The sequence below is a fragment of the Vicia villosa genome, linkage group LG2 (assembly GCF_029867415.1).
Source record: "Vicia villosa cultivar HV-30 ecotype Madison, WI linkage group LG2, Vvil1.0, whole genome shotgun sequence".
NCBI classification, from domain to species: domain Eukaryota; kingdom Viridiplantae; phylum Streptophyta; class Magnoliopsida; order Fabales; family Fabaceae; genus Vicia; species Vicia villosa.
In genome coordinates this window covers 200,484,473-200,490,472 of record NC_081181.1, presented here as the reverse complement: position 1 = coordinate 200,490,472, position 6,000 = coordinate 200,484,473, and positions in this window count along the sequence as shown.

The following is a 6,000-nucleotide window of genomic DNA, read 5'->3' as shown; positions in this document are numbered from 1 at the left end:
TGGATGCTCACGACACATGACAGGAAGAAGGTCTATGTTCCAAGACCTGGTGCTTAAGTCCGGAGGAGAAGTCAAGTTTGGAGGAGATCAGAAGGGCAAGATAATTGGCTCTGGAACTATAAAGTCTGGTAACTCTCCTTCCATTTCTAATGTACTTCTTGTAGAAGGATTAACACATAACCTCTTATCTATCAGTCAATTGAGTGACAACGGTTATGATATAATCTTTAATCAAAAGTCTTGCAAGGCTGTAAATCAGAAGGATGGCTCAATCCTATTTACAGGCAAGAGGAAGAACAACATTTATAAGACAGATCTGCAAGATCTTATGAGTCAGAAGGTGACTTGTCTTATGTCTGTTTCTGAAGAGCAGTGGGTCTGGCACAGAAGATTAGGTCATGCTAGTTTGAGAAAGATTTCTCAGATTAACAAACTGGATCTTGTCAGAGGACTCCCTAATCTGAAATTCAAATCAGATGCTCTTTGTGAAGCATGTCAGAAGGGCAAGTTCTCCAAACCTGCATTCAAGTCCAAGAATGTTGTTTCTACCTCAAGGCCATTAGAACTCTTGCACATTGATCTGTTTGGCCCAGTCAAAATAGCATCTGTCAGAGGGAAGAAATATGGATTAGTCATCGTAGATGATTATAGCCGCTGGACATGGGTAAAATTCTTGAAACACAAGGATGAGTCTCATTCAGTGTTCTTTGATTTCTGCATTCAGATTCAATCTGAAAAAGAGTGTAAAATCATAAAGGTCAGAAGTGATCATGGTGGTGAATTTGAGAACAGATCCTTTGAAGAATTCTTCAAAGAAAATGGTATTGCCCATGATTTCTCTTGTCCTAGAACTCCACAGCAAAATGGGGTTGTAGAACGAAAGAATAGGACTCTGCAAGAAATGGCCAGAACCATGATCAATGAAACCAATATGGCTAAGCATTTCTGGGCAGAAGCAATAAACACTGCATGCTATATTCAGAATAGAATCTCTATCAGACCTATTCTAAATAAGACTCCTTATGAATTGTGGAAGAATAAAAAGCCTAACATTTCATATTTCCATCCTTTTGGATGTGTATGCTTTATTCTGAACACTAAAGATCATCTTGGTAAGTTTGATTCCAAAGCACAAAAATGTTTCCTTCTTGGATATTCTGAACGCTCAAAAGGCTACAGAGTATACAATACTGAAACATTGATTGTAGAAGAATCAATCAATATCAGGTTTGATGATAAGCTTGGTTCTGAAAAACCAAAGCAGTTTGATAATTTTGCAGATTGTGATATTGATATATCAGAAGTTGTTGAGCCAAGAAGCAACGCATCAGAAGCAGAGCTTCTCAGAAGCAAAGAATCTGAAGATCAAGTATCAACTTCTCTGGAGAATCTAAGCATTTCTGAAGAACCATCTGTCAGAAGATCATCCAGACTCATCTCTGGTCATTCAGAAGATGTCATTCTTGGAAAGAAGGATGATCCAATCAGAACAAGAGCATTCCTTAAGAACAATGCAGACTGTCAATTAGGCCTTGTATCTTTGATCGAGCCAACTTCTGTTGATCATGCTCTAGATGATCCAGACTGGATAATTGCTATGCAAGAAGAACTGAATCAGTTTACAAGGAATGATGTTTGGGATCTTGTTCCTAGACCAGATGGATTCAATATAATCGGTACAAAATGGGTCTTCAGAAACAAGCTCAGTGAGAAAGGTGAAGTGGTAAGGAACAAAGCCAGACTGGTGGCTCAGGGTTATAGTCAGCAAGAAGGGATTGACTATACAGAAACCTTTGCACCAGTGGGTAGGTTAGAATCTATTCGTCTATTAATTTCATTTGCCACTCAACATAACATCACTCTCTATCAGATGGATGTTAAGAGTGCCTTCTTAAATGGTTATATAGATGAAGAAGTTTATGTCCATCAACCTCCTGGTTTTGAAGACTCTATGTCTCCTAATCATGTTTTTAAACTAAAGAAATCGTTGTATGGATTGAAATAAGCTCCCAGAGCTTGGCATGAACGCTTAAGTTCTTTCCTTCTGGATAATGGTTTCACTAGAGGAAAAGTGGACACTACTCTCTTTTGTAAAACCTTTAAAAGGGATATTTTAATTTGTCAAATATATGTAGATGATATTATTTTTGGAACATCTAATGCTACACTTGGAAAGGAGTTTGCTGAGTCTATGCAGGCTGAGTTTGAAACGAGCATGATGGGAGAACTCAAGTATTTCCTTGGAATACAAATAAATCAAACATCAGAAGGAACATATGTTCACCAAACCAAGTATGTGAAGGAACTTCTGAAGAAGTTTAATCTTCTAGACTGCAAAGAAGCCAAAACTCCTATGCATCCAACATGCATCTAGGTAAGGATGAGGTAAGTAAGAAGGTAGATCAGAAGTTATACAGAGGTATGATTGGATCTCTTCTATATTTGACTGCTTCTAGACCTGACATTCTGTTCAGTGTTTGTTTGTGTGCTAGATTCCAATCAGATCCTAGAGAATCTCATTTAACTGCTGTTAAGAGAATTCTAAGGTATCTGAAAGGTACTACTAATGTTGGATTAGTTTACAGAAAATCTAAAGAATACAACTTAGTAGGATTCTGCGATGCTGACTATGCTGGAGACAGAATTGAAAGAAAGAGTACTTCAGGAAGTTGCCAATTTCTTGGAAGTCATTTGATCTCCTGGTATAGCAAGAAGCAAGCAACTATTGCTCTATCAACAACAGAAGCAGAATATGTCGCTGCTGCTGGTTGCAGTACACAGATGCTCTGGATGAAGAGTCAGTTAGAAGATTATCAGATATATGAGAGTAACATTCCTATATTCTGTGATAATACTTCTGCTATATGTTTATCTAAGAATCCTATTCTTCATTCAAAGGCTAAACATATTGAGATTAAACATCATTTCATAAGGGACTATGTTCAGAAGGGTGTTATATCTTTAAACTTTGTTGATACAGACCATCAATGGGCTGATATCTTTACAAAACCCCTGGCTGAAGATAGGTTTAAGTTCATTCTGAAGAACATCAGTATGGATTTATGCCCAGAATAAGAAGATGAGAAGTTCTTATGTATGAGTATCCTCTGAAATGAATGTGGATTTTTTAATCAGAAGTTCTGATTGAAATCTTTTAGAAATTATGATTCGGTTATTACTAACGTTTCATTGTCTAAGTTGATTCAGAACCTCTTTTAAAGCAAAACAGCTGTAACGTTTTATCTCGGGATGGTAAACCTGTCGTTATTGTTCATGGATAAGCGCGCGTGCAGTTGAAGGGACGCCGACCATAGGTAACTGTGCTAGTCACCTCATTTATCTTTATTATCTCTCCTCATGTCACGTAACATTAAATGCTATCCATCATTTGTTTCATTTTAATTTATTTTAAATACTCTTCAAACGCTTCTCCTTCCCTCCTATATTTTCTCTATTACACTCTGTCTCTGTTTTCCTTCTCTATCTCTTTGCATTCCTCATCAAAGTTTTTTTTAAAAAAAAAAAAAAATCCTAGTTCAAACCTAGCGTTCACCTTGAATCCTTTGTCTGGATCTCTTAATCATGCTCTAAGCCTGTTGAAGATCTATGACTCAAAGGCGGCAGATCTCTGCATATCTCGGGATGGCTCTCCTAATACCTCTCAAGTCAGACCTCTTCTTTGATGTTGTTATCAACTTTCACCCAAAGACAGAAGACTTTCTTGAGTTATGGGAAGAGGTTAAGAATGATATTCTTAACTTCTATGTTAAGAGAAAGCCCCGTTTGCAACAGTAGCTCTCTGTCTGTGAACTGTCCCTCTCTTCCTCTTTGGTCTCTTGGATCTCTCCTACAGTGGAGGTTCTAGTCTGGAAGCAAGAAGACCACAGGGATTCTTGATGGGTTGACACAGAATGTGTCTTGCTAGGGTGCTGTTTTTAATTTTTGTAGTCATTTCCTCTTGGGATGACTTTTTATGTATTTGCTAGGAATGTTTCTCATCTTGTTAAACATAGGAACCTTTTGTAATATCTTTTGATTATCAATGAAAAGTTTCTTTGTTTTTACATTCCAGTGATTTTATTTGTCGTTTTATTCATCTGAATCTTTTGAAATATTCTTTTTGATGTTATGACAAAAAGGGGGAGAAGATAAATGATAAATGATTTGATTAATCTATCAGTTGCTGGGTAAAGCTCCCACACAATTACTAACAAGAACTGCAAGTTCTATATGGTTTAAGTGTTTTGCAGGTATAAAGAAGTGAAGAGAATCTTCAAAGCAAAAAGCAAAACCATAAGAAGTGTTATTCTGTAAAAAGAATAAGCTCATGGAAACTGAAGCAAGCTGAGTGCTGTCAAGCTTCAGAAATCAGAAGCAAGAAAGAAGAATGAATCAGAAGCACTGATAATAGAATTTGATCCATATTTGTCTATTTGCTCTGACAAAATTCTATTTGCTCTGATACATTATTTTAGCCTATATGGCTCTGATACATATCATGTGTTCTAATATACATTTTATGTTCTGACTCGTTCATGCTGACTTTTGTCGTTTAGTTTTTGTTCTGTAACATTTCAGGATGTAGAGATGCTCTGATGATGCTCTGGTACATTCAACAATGTTCTGATACAAATCTAGCATGAAGTGATGTTGGTAGAAATTCAAAGCTCTGAAGCTATCCGAGGGAAGCAGAAATCAGAAGCTGTGAATGTTCTAAAGATCCAGAAAACTCAAGTTCTGAAGCTGTCCTAAATGGAAGCAGAAATCAGAAGCTGTGAATGTTCAGAAGATCAAAGAAATTCAAGTTCTGAAGCTGTCCTAGATGGAAGCAGAAGTCAGAAGCTGTGAATGTTCAGAAGATCAAAGAAATTCAAGTTCTGAAGCTGTCCTAGATGGAAGCAGGAATCAGAAGCTGTGAGTGTTCTAGGGATCTAAAGAAATTCTAGTTCTGAAGCTGTCCAATGGAAGCAGAAGTCAGAAGCTATGAATTCTCTAAAGACAGAAGCTTATGTGATCGTCTCTACCGAAATAATCAGGGAAGTCTTTTATTAAAGTTCTTCGAGTATTTATTTCATGGGGAGATTATTTATCTCAGGGGGAGATTGTTAATCTCAGGGGGAGACATATTCATATGCTTATGCTATAGCTGTGTAATTTGTCTTTTGCCGTCTGCTCTTTCTGATCGCAAATTCATATCATTTATATATGTTTTTGTCATCATCAAAAAGGGGGAGATTGTTAGAACAAGATTTGTTCTGATCAATTATCTTAGTTTTGATGATAACAATAATATGAATTTTGCTTAAGATAATATGGTACTCTAATCCAATGCAATTTCCTTTTCAGGAAATATATAAAGAGTATGCATAATTCAGCGCTCAGAAGCTTTGTCTCAAAGGGTTCAGCATGCAACATCAGAACATGGTCTGGCAAGACATCAGAAGATGGTCGAAGCAGAATCAGAACATGGGTCTATGGAAGCATCAGAAGAACATGAGATCAGAAGCACTGAAGTTCTGATGGTATCACGCTCAGAAGCACTTCAAGGTCAGAAGATCAGAAGATGCTTTGCACCAAGCTGTTTGACTCTGATGATATTCAAACGTTGTATTCACAAACATCAGATTAGAAGGAAGTACAAGTGGCAAGCTACGCTGACTGACAAAAGGAACGTTAAAAGCTACTAAAGGCAACGTCAGTAGACACAGCGTGAACAAGGCTCGAGGTAGTTGACAAAAGCGTATAACATTAAATGCGATGCTGTACGGAACACGCAAAGCATTAAATGCACTCAACGGTCATCTTCTCCAACGCCTATAAATATGAAGTTCTGATGAGAAGCAAGAAAAACGATCCTGAACAAAACAACTCACATCAACTTGCTGAAACTCTGTTCTACTCAAAACTCAGAATCTTCATCTTCATCAAAGCTCACTACATTGCTGTTGTAATATATTAGTGAGATTAAGCTCAAACGTTAAGAGAAATATCACAGTTTGT